The sequence below is a fragment of the Spinacia oleracea genome, chromosome 3, assembly GCF_020520425.1.
Source record: "Spinacia oleracea cultivar Varoflay chromosome 3, BTI_SOV_V1, whole genome shotgun sequence".
NCBI lineage: Eukaryota > Viridiplantae > Streptophyta > Magnoliopsida > Caryophyllales > Amaranthaceae > Spinacia > Spinacia oleracea.
The window spans coordinates 41,482,623-41,497,222 of NC_079489.1; positions in this window are offsets into that span (position 1 = coordinate 41,482,623).

The window sequence follows — 14,600 nt, forward strand, 5'->3', positions numbered from 1 at the left end:
TTCTACCTTTCTTATTTCAAGTTTACTAATCCTATGATGTTCTTGTGATGTTTATACACACTTGAACTAGGAAACGTCAAAAAAGGAGTAATCTTTCAGGGAACTTCATACTTAAATCCCCCCTCAAATGATCTTCCAAACTCCTTCTATAAGTTTCAAGTTTCAATCTTTATGCTTTGTTTTCAAAAAACATGATTAGTAAGTTGAAGCTTTCATTCTTGAAAGTATTCCTTACAACAATCATCATTATATCTTCAAAAAACCTCAACTTTATACAAGTTCAAGGATGTTTGGGAAAGTGAAAACCCTTTTCTAAACTAGATCCCATGAACCTTTCAATTTCTATATTCAATATTCAAGTTCTACATTCAATATTCAATGATGTTCAAATGAGATCAACTTCTCTTTAAACTAGAATCAATTTCAAGTCATGAAGCATATTAAAAGTGAGGCCTTTTAACATGGAAATGTCTAACTTTAAGAATCAAACCTCCTAATTACAATATTCAAGTTCAAGTTTCATTTCAAATTCTATTATTCAAAATAAATGATATTTCAAGATGAGCAACTCATCTAAATACAAGATTTTTTAGAGAATTGAATCCGTGTCGGGCACACTTATTATTAAGAAGTTGCTTGGCGTTCGGATTTCAAATACACAATTTCAATATCGTTATTTCAATATCGCACTTTCAATATCGCCTTTTCAATATCGTCATTTCAATATCGCACTTTCAATATCGCTCTTTCAATATTGCAATTTCAATATCGCACTCTTTACTCGTCTTTTCAAGGCGATGTGGTTTTGTACGCATTTCAATAATTTATCTTCTATTTGTGATGATGCTTTACATGTTTATTGCTTTCATCACCTAACACGATAAATACAAAAATATACAAAAGGTTATATCACGCTTAACAAAGATAATTTTTGGACAAACCGGCTTTAGGTTCCTTGAATTAACTTTAAAGCAAAGTGACCACGTACAAGTAGCAATTTCAATGTTCTAAATTCATGATTCAACCAACCTAGTGCCATGATTAGGATTTCGCAAAAACAATCCTTGTCTTGCGTTTGAATGTACTTATAAAGCTTTCCAAAATAAGTGGTTCGTTCCCATACCCGAATCTCACACATTCGGTTTCAAGATTCAATGCCTTGTCCAAAAAGAGTCAACCCTGGTCCTTCCAAACCAGACCCTTAAAATGTTTGGTGGCGACTCCGTCAAAGTTCAATATTTGAAAGTCGTAGGGGTATTTTGCGTACTTTCTTATATTTTGAGCTTTGGTTTTTTATGTTCAAATCCAATTACGTCTTTTGTGTGAACCTGGGATTTGGCTCCCCTTTTAGAGTAGGATTGAAAAGATTAAGTCAAACCTTGTTGATCACACACTTGATAAATTGGACAAGTTAGAGACTTTGATGAGTCTTAAACAATACTCATCAAGCTCTCATAACTTACATACAAAATTCAATGTACAAACTATATGAAATACCAAAAATACCAATACAAGAGCAAATGCAATTCAAGTATACAAAAATAATCCCCTACACCACTGTTAGGTTATGAACAATCTAATGTAATGCGGAAAAACTATAAATGCCAAAATCCAAATTAAATGCCATAATCATTTAGCCTTATTTAGTGAACACGCTTTGTGATGCGTGCCTTCCCTTGCTGCTCCAGAACCAAAAAAGAACAAGTTAGAACGTCAAATGTCGTCCCTCCGTTGAAAGTCCACAGTACATTCGGATCCACCTTAGATCATACCAACTAGGATATAAAATAAAGTTTTATGATTTTGGGATTTTCACTTTTAGGTGATAGGCAAAGTGTATTGAATTATGTTTCAATTTATGTGTTTATTCATGAGCATAGACCATGTATTTATAGGAAATAGGAAAAACCCTAGGAGCCAAAACCCTAGAACGTTTTAGGAAAGTTGTAGGAATTTACAAAAACCTAAAACCCTAAAGTACTAGGGTTGGCCGGCTTCTTGCAAGGCAAGCAAACCGACCAGCCATTTGCCTTGTGCACATGGCCCAGCTACGCCGGCCAAGCATAAGCCAGTAGCGCTGGCCCGCTAGCAAGTCGCAGCAGTGCTGGCCCATTCGCGCTGGTCAGCAGCGCTGGCCTTGTAGCTGGCGCGCTGTGCAACGGCCCATGAGCGATGGGTCATTGCTTCGTGCAATGGTCTGTCGGTCGTTTCGTGCTTCTGATTCGTTTTTCCGGTTCCATAATTTATTTATGATTCGAACAATATTTACGTTTCCGATAATATTTTCGATTCCGACAATATTTCCGATTTCGACAATATTTCCGATTCCGTCAATATTTCCGTTTCCGGCAATATTTCCGTTTCCGGCAATATTTCCGATTCCGGAAATATTTCTATTTCCAATAATATTTCCGATAAGAACCATATTTCCGTTTCTGACAATATCTTCGACTTCGATAATATTTATATTTCCGTCATGAACTATATTTCCGTTTCCGGTAATATCTTCATTTACGGAAAATATTCTTTCTTTTCCTTTTGACAGTTTGTTTAGCTCTCACTGAAACCAACATCCGTCATTCCGAATATCCATAATTAGAGTATTTACTGAATATAATATTCACCTAAATACTTGATCCGTTCACGTACTATTTGTGTGACCCTACGGGTTCAGTCAAGAGTAAGTTGTGGTATTAATGATATTAATTCCACTTGAATTGAAGCGGCCTCTAGCTAGGCATTCAGATCACTTGATCTCACTGAATACTTAACTTGCTTAATTAATACTGAACCACGTTTATTAGACTTAGCAATAAATGCATTAAATGCAAACTTGGACAGGGCACTATTTCCTTCAGATATTGCAGTTAATGAGGAATGAGTGGTACTACTTCGAGATGCTCAGAATGATGGGTATAAAAGGAGAAATGATAGTCAAAACCAAGGAGGAGAAAAAATTCCAAACCAGGGCAATCAAGGAAACCAAAACTATAGAAGCAAAGATGGTAATCAAGGAAATAATAGGGGACAGGGTTATCAAGGAAGTATCAAGGAAATCAAGTGACATCAACCATGAGAGGACCAATTTTAGCTAACAACGATCGTGGTCGAAACAACAACAACAACAACCATGTAATTTTATCACTGGTACCTTCTCTATCCATTCTTTACCTGCCCATGTTCTCTTTAATTCTAGAGCTTCATATTCCTTTATTCTCCATTGTTTGCAAAATGTTTAAATTTGAAACCATGTTGTGACTTTCATGCCATGAGTGTTGCCCTTCCTAGCGGAGAAATTGTGAAATGTAGAACCATGTATAGAAATTGTCCTACTGTAATAGAGAAAGTTGCGTTTCTAGTTGACTTGATAGCTTTTGACCTATCTGAAATTGATGTGATTTTGGGAATTAATTGGTTGACTAAGTATGAAGCTAACCTAAATTGTTCAAGGCAGAGTGTGACCTTAAAACTCCAAATGGGGATAGAATTTCATTTCATAAGTTTGTAAGAAAACCAATGGTTCAAATTGTAACTGCTTTGAGAGCCCGTAAAATGATTGAGAGTGGTCTTTCCGGTTATCTTTGTAGTGTTATTGACCTAAAAACTTCTAGATCTTCCATTATTGACATACCTGTTGTTTGTGAATACCCAAATTTTTTTCCCATAAGAAATACATGGTATGCCTCCACCGAGAGAATCAGACTTTAGCATTGAATTAATTCCAGGATCCACCCCTATTTCTAAAGCACCATATAGAATGGTACCAGCTGAATTACAAGAATTAAAGAAACAATTATATGAATTACTTGAAAAAGGATATATTCGACCTAGTGTTTCACCATAAGGAGCCCCTGTCTTATTCGTGAGGAAAAAGGATGGAACCTTGAGGTTATGCATAGCTTATAGAGAGTTAAACAAGATTACTATCAAGAATAAATATCCTTTACCCCGTATTGATGATTTGTTTGACCAACTTTGAGGTGCAAAAGTGTTTTCAAAGATAGATTTGAGGTCAGGTTACCATCAACTTCGAATTAAACCTGAGGATACTCCTAAGACGGCCTTTAGAACCAGATATGGTCACTATGAGTTTGTTGTAATGCCTATTGAGTTAACTAATGCGCCAGCTGTATTTATAGATTTAGTGAACCGCATTTTCAAACTATACCTTGAAAAGTTTGTAGTTTTTTTCATTGATGATATTTTTGTATATTCTAAGAGTAATGAGGAACATGAGGAGAGTTTTAGAAAAGTGTTAGATACATTGATTGAAAACCAGTTATATGCAAAGTTGTTAAAATGTGAATTCTAGATTAAGGAAATATCATTTTTTGGTCACATTATTTCTGAGAAAGGTGTATCTGTTGATCCTGAGAAAATAAAAGAAATTGTGGAATGGCCTAGACCAACCAATGTCCCAGAGGTATAAAGCTTTATAGGTTTAGTTGGATATTATCGAAGATTCGTTCAAGACTTTTCTAAGGTTGCGTTACCTATAACCCGATTAGTTAGGAAGAATACCAAAATTGTGTGGAATGATGGTTGCGAATATGCATTTCAAGAACTTAAGAAACGTCTCACCACTTCCCCTATTATTACCCTTCCATCTAGAACTGAGGGATTTGTTATTTATTGTGATGCTTCTAAGCACGCATTAGGATGTGTCTTAATGCAAAACGGAAAAGTCATAGCTTATGCTTCTCGCCAACTCAAAATGCATGAACAAACTTACCCTACCCATGACCTCGAACTTGCAGTTGTTGTGTTCGCCCTCAAAATTTGTAGACATTATGTGTATGGTGTTTCGTGTCAAATTTTCATTAACCATAAAAGTCTTAAGTACATTTTCACCCAAAAATAACTCAACATGAGACAACGTAGGTGGTTAGAACTCCTTAAAGATTATGATCTTGATATTCAATACCATCCTGGAAAGGCTAACGTTGTTGCATGCAGATGCATTAAGTCGGAAGTCTCACCTATTCTATCCTAACTTTTTCCCGAGCCCACCAAGATGATCTGCAAAAGATGGAAATTGACTTCATCATGAAAATAAATGCTTGTTTAATTACGTTGATAACGAGACCAACATTGATTGATGATATTAAGGAAACACAATGTAAGGACCTGCAATTAGAAAGAATAAGAAGTGAAGTGAAAAATGAGAATTCGTCCGGTTTTGTAATTCAAGAAGATGGCACATTGATATTTCAAGGAAGATTATGTGTACCAAATGATGAAAAGTTGAAGAAGAGAATCTTAGAGGGAGCTCATACTTCACCATACTCGATTCACCCTGGGGGAAACAAAATGTATAAAGATTTGAGACAAATGTATTGGTGGAGCAACATGAAACAAGAAGTGGAAGAATATGTGGCTAAATGTTTGACATGTTAGAGAATCAAGAAAGAGCATCAAAGACCAGCATGTTTGTTGCAACCTCTGGATGTGCCAGAATGGAAATGGGATTCGGTTTCAATGGATTTTATCATAGGTTTACCAAGGTTAACCAAGGGAATGAATTCTATTTGGGTTATTGTCGATCGATTAACAAAGTCAGCACATTTCTTAGAAATGAAGAACAATTCGAGTTTAGATCAACTTGCTGAACTATATGTGAACACTATTGTGCGATTGCATGGAGTGCCTAGTTCGATTATTTTTTATCGTGATATGAGGTACCAATCTACCCATTTGAGAGAATTACAGAAAGATCTTGGAACAAAACTTAATTTCAATACTACATTCATCCAACGATCGATGGACAAACCGAACGTACTAATCAAATTGTCAAGGATATGTTGAGAGCATGTGTTTTGGATTTTCAAGGAATGTGAGAAAAGTTTTTACCCATGGTAGAATTTTCATACAACAACAGTTCCCAGTCCACCATTGGCACGGCCCCGTACGAAGCTCTTTATGGAAGGAAATGTCGAACACCATTGTGTTAGAGTGATATCGATGAAGCACGTGTTATAGGACCAAAATTGATTCAAGAAACTACTGACAAGATTCGGTTAATCCAATCGAGAATGAAGGCAACACAAAGTAGACAAAAGAGTTATGTAGACCAACGAAGAAGACCGTTAGAATTTTAAGTTGGAGATCATGTGTTCTTGAAGATTTCACCAACAAAAGGAATAATGAGATTTGGTCACACTGGAAAGTTGAGCCCAAGGTACATCGGCCAATAAGAGATATTAGAAAGAATAGGTGAAGTAGCATACCGACTTGCTTTACCGAACGACTTGGAAAAGGTGCACAACGTGTTCCACGTGTCGATGTTAATGAAATATGTTCCCGATCCTAGCCATGTGATTATACACGAACCCTTGTTGTTGTGGAACGATCTCACATACGGGGAGAAACCAATTGAAATTCTTGAACGAAGAGACAAACGACTTAGAAGCAAAATAATTCCAATGGTTAAAGACTTGTGGGCCAATAACCTAACATCTGAAGCCACATGGGAAGTCGAAGCGCAGATGAAATCGAAATATCCTCAGTTATTCGTTGAAAAACGATAAGATTTATGAATTTTTGATATATTATTTGAATGATTATATTATAATGTTATTCAATCATTTTTGTATAACGAATTAAACGATTAAGTATGACATGTATGATTTTGAAGAATGACAATTAATCCAAGTTCAACTGAACTTCAGTTTCGAGGATAACTTTTTCTTAGTGGGTAAGAGTGTAATACCCCGAAATTTTTAAAACTTGATTTATAAAAATTAAAAATATTCATTAACTTAATTTCGTTTTTAAATATATAGAAATAATTAAATTTCGTTATTTTAAACATTTTACGATATATTTTAAACCATAAACTCATAATCGAAAATTTATTTATATTAACGATATTTTATAAAATAATTATTTCAAAAACTTTGTTTTAGTTAAACATTTCTATTTTAATCAATTGCTGAAAATATCAACAAATGTCAGAATTTTGGTCTAACTATGTGAAATGACCAAAATGCCCCAAGAGCAAAAGTTGTCATTTTCTTCTTCTTCCTTTCTCTCCACGTATGTCTTCCTTCATCTCTTCCGTCAATCCAGTCTTGGTTCATTTCCTTGATCCCCAAGGACTTCTCCTTCTTCTTCACTCTACTTGACACCATAATCAGCCATAAAGTGTCTCATTTTCCCCAACCAAATTCATTACCAAAACTGAAAATCACCACCATCAACACTCCCTTTTTCGCTTCTCTGTCGCAAACACCAACAACCACCAAGATAACCACCGCGACCACCGTCGCTGCCCAACACCACCACAACCACCCAACACCACTCGACCACCCAACACCACCACATATCCCCCACCGTCCCTCCTCCTCCCTCGCACTCCCCTGGCTTTTAGCCCTCACCCCCGCGCAAACCGCAACCAACCAGTGCCGCACCAACACTCCCCAGCCCCTCGCCGTCCCCCTAACTCATCCTCACCCACCTTCGCCGTTGTACCACCCCTCCCTCCACCTAGAACCACCCAACCCACTCCCAAACTCCCCTGTTTTCCCCTATTCGTACTCCCTTTCCCCTCCCCTCGTTGTTCCGCTACCACACAACCACCACCATCGTCGCCTCTCCGGCGCAATGTTGTTGGGCTGCCTAGGGCCCGAGCCCAGCCGCCACCTACCTCCTCTTCTCCCTCTCCGTATTTCCCTATTCCTCTTCATCCCCCTACTCTGTTTGTGCTCCCTTTCCCAGAAACCCAAAACCAAGTTTCAATTTTGAAACTTTGGTTTTCGCAAACCCATATTTAAGTTGGCCCAACTCTAATTATTTGGGCTTTGGGTAAGTCATATTTAAATTTCAGAATTTCTATGGTAATTATGTTTTAATAAATAAGTTCTATAATATAATTATTTACTAATAAATTATTTATTATTTTCAGGTAGGAAAATACATTTAATTATTAATTTTTACTAAAATAAGTTACTAGCTTGACCTAATAAAAATGAAATTTAAATAATATTTCATGTAAACCGATTTATGAAAAATAAATATATTTTTATTGAAATTTCGTTTAATAATATTTTCATTAAATTATGAAATTATATTATTATTAAAATTCATTATTTGTAAATCCATTATTTATAAATTTATTATTTCTAAATATTGGTTTTATAATTTTTATCGTTTTAAAACTAATTCAAATAATTTAATATTTTGAAAGAAATTAGACTCGGAGCTCAGAAAGAACGAACCAAGGAAAAGCCTTAGCAAATCGCGGAATTGAGGTAACATCTATTGTTAGTACCCGCAATCCCATTCTAAATATGATTATGAAATTATGACGTTATGATTGAATTTATGAATTAAATGTTTTGACGTGTTTTATGGATTGTGGGAATGAAATATGATTTGATTGAATTATTTAATATAATATAATGTTTATGAGAAATCTTGAATGAAATGATGTTTTATTTGATCTTATGATCTAAATGAATTATGTTACTTCAACTAAAGTAAAAAGGTTAAAAAGGTAAAACTAAACGAAACATGATAAATAAAAGTGAAAGACCTGGTCCGTTTGGAAGTATATGTTCACAGGTTACGATTCTCGGTCATGCATGTACCCATGGGGAACGTTTCCATTGAGCCAAGGTTCTCATGTTTTATGGGCACCGGCCCATCGTGGAAGACGTTCCACCATGTCATACTTGCCAACGATTAGCATGTTAATAAAAAGGTTATAAATAAATTAAATATGATGTTTTATTAAATGTTTTACATTATTCTATTCTCCCTGTGTTATTAACTAAAATGAATTGAAATAAATTTACGTTACTAGAATAGTTCGTTACTGAGTCTTCGGCTCACCATTTTTTTCTGTTTTAGGTACATGGGACTATGGAAACGAGTAGTGGCGAGGATTTCACTTTAATAATGTTCACGTAGTTAAGTTTAAAAGTTATAATAGTTTAAGTAAAGACTTTTAGTAAGTTATGTACTTTTATTTTGGAAATAAAAAGGATTATTGCGTTGATTTGAAGTTATAATAGCTTATATTATGATATTTTCCTTGTAATTCCCAAGAGGGACGACAATAATGTCCCGACCGAATTAGGTAAATTCCGCTGCTTAATTACTTGAACTAGAGGTCAGGGTGTTACACTTGTTGTAAACATAGGGATTGTAAGCATTAGAAGCTATCTAGACAGCTAGTGGAACAGTTCTCGACTCCAACCTCCATTCTTGCAGTTCATGAATAGATGTTGACTGCAACACCTTCTAGTGGCCCTTGGGAAGTTCTCATGTACAGCTAAATCCACCCCCTAATTAGTAAATTAAACAACAAAGTTAGTGAAATAAAAGGGTATTTAGTGAAACAAACAAACTAAGTTTAGGGGTATTTGGTGAAATTATTTTACAGTTTGAGGATATTTGGTGAAATTTTTTACAGTATGAGGGTATTTGGTGAAATTACTTACCCTCATTCTGTCACTGACGAAGGTCCAGTCATCCCTGCTGCAGCCTTCTTTCTAAAACAATGCCCTTAGGTTCCTCATGAAATAGTTCTAGCTCTCTTGGCTTTCAGCGTCAACAACCCCATAAGCTAGCAGGAAGATCTCATTGTTGCCATCAATCCCTAAGGATGACAGAAGAATCCCCTTGAAATACCCACTCAGGTGAGCTCCATCCATTCTAATAATGGGAAATGTCACTCAACTGACATCTATCAGTGTCTAGAACCCTCACATCAAACTCATGAGACTTATATTGCAGCAACAACCAAATAGCAGACATCCTAACACACAAAAAATCATCAAGAAAAAACATAAATTTCCATGACCAAATTGATATGCATAAAATCAAACAACTAATTCATACTTTAGTTCATTAAAACCCAAACATAAAATTCATCTACAACATCAAATTTCCAGAAACCCTAAACCTTAAAATTTGCGCAACAGAACTTTGAAAAATCGAATAAAAAAAAAAGTGCGATTGTGATTACATACCTTAAACGATGCGCGAGTTACCTACGAACACAAAATTCACAGTTGACTTGCACTACTGCAACTTCCTAGCGCAATTCACCAGAAACCCTTTTCTGAGAAATCACTTGAGGTTGAAAACTCAGGAAACAACTTCACCAACATAATGCGCACCAAAATTCTGAAGCTTTTTGAGTGATTGATGATGCGCTTATGGTGGTTGAATGTTGAAGAACAAGGGAGAGAGAGAGAAGCAGATTGATTAGTTTGAACTGTAGGGATGAACGAAGTGGGTCTAGAGGGGTAATGGCACCCAAAAGGAAAATAAGGGCAAAACAGTAAAGTGCAGCTAACAACGACTTAAAGTCTGTTAAGTGTAAGGGTAGTTTGGGTATTATGTTAAAGGTGAGGGGAATTTGATGTATTTCTGAAAGTCGATGGGCATTTGGTGAATTTCGTGAAAATTGAGGGGTATTTCATGAAAAATCCATTTTTCTTAATAACATTTCATCATCTTGCGGTGGTTTTGGCCGGAAAATGAATTCGGTTTGTAATTTAAAATGGATGTATAAGTTTAAAATTGTAATTGGCAAATAGGGAACTTTATTATGTTGTATTTGCCAAATTTGCCTGAATATATATTACTGAAACTACTTCACATCATCTCTAGTTGCCTAGTCCAAACCACCATGCTTAAGAGCTAGATTACCATTAGTCTGGGGAAAAATCTAAACAAAAGTATTAAGATAAGACCTCCAATTTTGACTTGTGATCAATTTCTCGATCTCTTACGAGGAGCGGTGGAGTTGAGGTTTGGGTGGCATTTCATCGGCAAATAATAGCCAAAAACGGTTAGCTTCATTAATATGCGAAGTATAGGATATACTTAAATATTTAACTCAAATTTTTATTATTACTAGTGAAGGGTACGTGCAATGCACGTGATTCTTTTTTAATAAATAACAAATATTTTTGAGTAATACTGATGTTATTTTTCACAAAAGTAATATTCTTATATATTTTAGGAAAAAGAAACTAAAAGAAAATGCTCATCCCTCATATGAATTATTCATGAGATTAATCAAAACTTATCAATCAAGTACTCGATCCATACATGATATTTAGGTAAAATAAAACTGTAAAATTTCGTTCGGAAGCTTGAACTACAATCTGTAAAACCGATTCTTTAAAATTCTGTAACCGATAATTTTGTCAATTTTGACAATTATATTCGATGAATCGATTCATTATATAAATGTTCCTTAATTATACAGATCGAGTATTCAACAACTATATTAATTTAAATATTTTGAATTATGCATATATATCCTTGTACGATGTCATTTTATGCCACACAAGCAAGAATAACGCAAAAGAATTATTGATCTGAAAATGTTTTTAACGTAAAGGAGTAAATTAAATCGATCACATACTCGTAATAATCATACTCTAACATCAAAACTAAAAAGAAATTAACTGTTAAAAGTAATATGGATTTGGCCATATACTCCATGCTTATTACACCTTATAACTTATTTGGGAAAATGATGAGTGTCATAGAGAACCTTAGTACGTCGATGTAATATGGATTATTTGACCAATAAGTAATAAACATCCAAAAAGCTCAGCATGGCATTACAATGAGGTTCTGAAAAATTGGTAATGAGATAATATTACGACAAGAACACCCTCGTAACTTACTTTTGAAGCTTAATTAAATTAGTCCTTAAACTAATTCAAGGCTATGTGTTAACAAAGAAATTTTCTAAATGCACGTAAAACCTTCTTTGGCTAAGTCTATGCGGATATATACGTATTACTGATACTATTTTAATCCTAATGCCTATTGTATATCATGGAGATAATAGTTTGTCAAGAAGAAGGAGAGCGTAATCTACTTCTAGTCTACAAGAGGTTTCACACCTAAAACTAATTGGTTGTAGTAAAAGTAACTCATGTGCCTTATAAATTGTATTTTCTCTCATATTTCTCTAAAGTGGAACAATTTATCTGTGGGTACAAGTGAATTTCAACGACCCAAGTTTAATACGTAGTATAGTACGGAGTATCATCTTAGTGGCATGGTCCGAGGACGAAAGAGAAAATGTTCCGCGGCCATTTATTTCATTCGACGTTCCGGGCAATGTATAAATAAAATAAGGGGCATAATGGCGAAAAAAATGATGCAAAACATATAAGAAGTGTATCATTTTAATGGCCTCATTTTTTTGAGATACATAAACTGACATACATTAATTACCAGTAGATTGCAATATATGTATCTCAAAAAAATGAAGCCATGTCGCTAACATGTTAACCAAATAATACCTTCGTTTCCAAATGATTTTTGCAGTTTCCATTTTAGTCTGTTTTATAATGTTTTTTACATTTTTCTTATTTTATTTTTGGACATAAAAATTTACTACCTTACCCTTCTTACCGCGTATTATTTACAAATTTTCGCTCACTTTCTCTTACTTTTACACATTTCTCTTATTTTATCCATATTTTATTATATTCAACAAACTTTTCTACTTTTGTCCTAATATTTATGCAAATAGTAACAGTAAAAATGTTTATGAAACGGAGGTAGTAACACTCATACTGAAAAAGTAATTTTTCCCCCTCCTTTTACCAACCCTAATTGAACCTATAACTCACTAACTTTACATACATTTTTGTCAAATTAATGGGTCGTTAAATTAACAAAGTAGCCAATTTAGGCATCCATTTGGTAGGTTTGGGTCCAGCTTTGTATAACACGTTAACTCAATAATTGTTCATGGAACTGAAACTGTGCAAGCTAAGGCCTCAATGATGTAGAAATAGCTGGAAAGTATTTTGGATTGTATCACAAAAACAGTATCAGTTAGGTAGAGATAAGCTTTTGTTTCAAACTAGGTTGAGCAAAGAAAACATTCCTCCTACAAATTTATTCTCCATAACTTATGTTTTTCTTTTTTAAACAAAATTTCTACTTCATGTAATATACTTCCTATTTGAGATGTTTATTTGAGTATAAGTGGGGACACGTGAGTAAATAAAGAAAATAGCTTATTTGCGATTTATATAATCACATGGGTTAACTCTCAATCTTCCCTTTCTCTTCTCTCTGTCTTCAATCTTCATAAATGTGTAAACCCGAAGTGTTGCAAGTTTACGAAAATAGACGAGGCAATTACACACAATTACAAATGACAGATAAACATAAACCAAAGTTTAAAGCAAAACAATAACCAAGAAAATTTTAGCAAAGTGATTTAACCCTAATAAGTTAATAACTATGTTATTTTTGTTTTTTTGATGCAAAACCATGCTTATTTGAAAACTGACAACAAAAACCGAAAATCTGTGTATTTATGTTTTTTTTTTAGTTTTAATAAAAAAAATGGAAATAAAAAACGATAACGAAATACGTGAAATGATTACTTTTAAATTCAGTGGTTTTGATAATAAGAAGGAAGATGGAGGGGGATAGAATTAGGCAATTAGGTATAGAGGTGTTTGTTTGGAAGCATAAAAAGGGTAAGGTATAAGAATAAAGCATTAAATGAGTGTGGCAGAACATCCATAAAGGCTGGAATATTTAGAGAGAATAGGGGGAGTCACACAATTAAAAATTTAAACAAAAGTAGTCTACTTATATGGAAATGTTTGCACTGAGAGAATTCAGTGATGAATCTACTTCGTGGTAGAGAACAGGGAGATTACTTTTTAGGGATCTGCCTCTAAATCTTCACATCTAACTGCTATTTCCCTACTTGCCCCTTTTTCAACCTTTTTATTCACATGCCGACTTAGCAGGCAATATATAGAAGAGGTAAGTTCATGATGGTTCTTTAGACCTGCTCATTCAGGTTGCGTCATTTAGAGCATGTACATTGGCATTTTTGGAGCGACTTTCCAATTAGCTCTCCAAGTATTTTTTTTAATAAGAAATATCTCTTGCCCAACTTTTAGGCTCTTGAGTAGCTCTTCATGAGAGTTACTTCAAGGTTGCTCTTGGCCAAAAGACCTCCAAAAATTGATTCTTGTTGAAAATTGAAGAGTAAATTTGATTGTGAAAGACACTTAATTATAGACATGTGGATCACCAAATAGTAAAGAAGAGATTGTAGAGCTCTTTTGAAGAACCAGCTAATGTTGGGTGTTTTTTAATTAGGAGTTCTTGAGAATGTCTTGTAGATATATAAGGGAAAGTCACTCCAAGAACCTTTTGAAAAACTAACCAATGTACATGCTTTTACAATTTAGAATATGTCGAGTACATTTTCATTAACCCATTTCATTAGTGTTCATTACTCACTACAAAGTACTTATCTACACAAGTTGCTCAATAAACAAGTAACTTCACCACATTTCACGAATAGAGAGTTGTCTTACGTACCTAGGAAATGCTAAAATGATATGTAGTACTTCGTATATATCACATAATCTCGATCTACCTGAAATTACAAGGCTTGGTTTGACATGCGCCGACAATAACCCTACCAGAATATATGTAATATGACCACAAGATATGAACCAACCAGAAACCGAACAATATGACACATAACCCAAAACATCAAAATCCAAAACGACCATGTTTGGTGGACTCAAGTACCATAACAATGAGTCTATATTGTTAATCTACCTTGCATACAAGTCAAG